We start from the raw sequence: 847 nt of genomic DNA on the forward strand, positions 1-847 counted from the left end.
CCGGCCACCGTAGGTGGCGCGTGTTGTCTCCCGCCGGCAATGCCACGACAGCACGCTCCCGGGCCTCTGTCGGCAGCGGCAAGCTCAGTTGGGAGCACGGGTGGTCGCACCTAAAGCGTCTACTCGCCAAACCCCGGGCGATTGCGCCTCTCTCGAACCCGACCAAGTACTTAGGACGGCGCTGCGCGCCGCCGGGACCTGAGAGGGTTTCGAGGTGTATTGTGCAGGGGAGCTCAGCCTCCTCCTGTTTGCAGAATAATTGAGCGGACGCTTGCGTGTTCGCGCGGGCCCCCGGGACACACTCCCGGGCGGCCGGCTGCTCAGCTCTAGTTGACGCAGCTCCCTGGTTGATCCTGCCAGTAGTCATATGCTTGTCTCAAAGATTAAGCCATGCATGTCTCAGTACAAGCCGCATTAAGGTGAAACCGCGAATGGCTCATTAAATCAGTTATGGTTCCTTAGATCGTACCCACGTTACTTGGATAACTGTGGTAATTCTAGAGCTAATACATGCAAACAGAGTCCCGACCAGAGATGGAAGGGACGCTTTTATTAGATCAAAACCAATCGGTCGGCTCGTCCGGTCCGTTTGCCTTGGTGACTCTGAATAACTTTGGGCTGATCGCACGGTCCTCGTACCGGCGACGCATCTTTCAAATGTCTGCCTTATCAACTGTCGATGGTAGGTTCTGCGCCTACCATGGTTGTAACGGGTAACGGGGAATCAGGGTTCGATTCCGGAGAGGGAGCCTGAGAAACGGCTACCACATCCAAGGAAGGCAGCAGGCGCGCAAATTACCCACTCCCGGCACGGGGAGGTAGTGACGAAAAATAACGATACGGGACT

General features: G+C 56.7%; 1 non-coding gene across 1 annotated transcript in view; it reads left to right on the plus strand.

The window, feature by feature from the left end:
- The first annotated feature begins 340 nt into the window (after positions 1-340).
- LOC124564232 overlaps positions 341-847 on the plus strand; it is a 1910-nt gene continuing 1403 nt past the window's right edge. The window contains exon 1 of the ribosomal RNA XR_006970521.1: positions 341-847. This exon is cut by the window's right edge and continues 1403 nt beyond it. This is a non-coding gene — a ribosomal RNA (small subunit ribosomal RNA).

Source organism: Schistocerca americana, unplaced genomic scaffold (assembly GCF_021461395.2).
Source record: "Schistocerca americana isolate TAMUIC-IGC-003095 unplaced genomic scaffold, iqSchAmer2.1 HiC_scaffold_1296, whole genome shotgun sequence".
Lineage (NCBI taxonomy): Eukaryota > Metazoa > Arthropoda > Insecta > Orthoptera > Acrididae > Schistocerca > Schistocerca americana.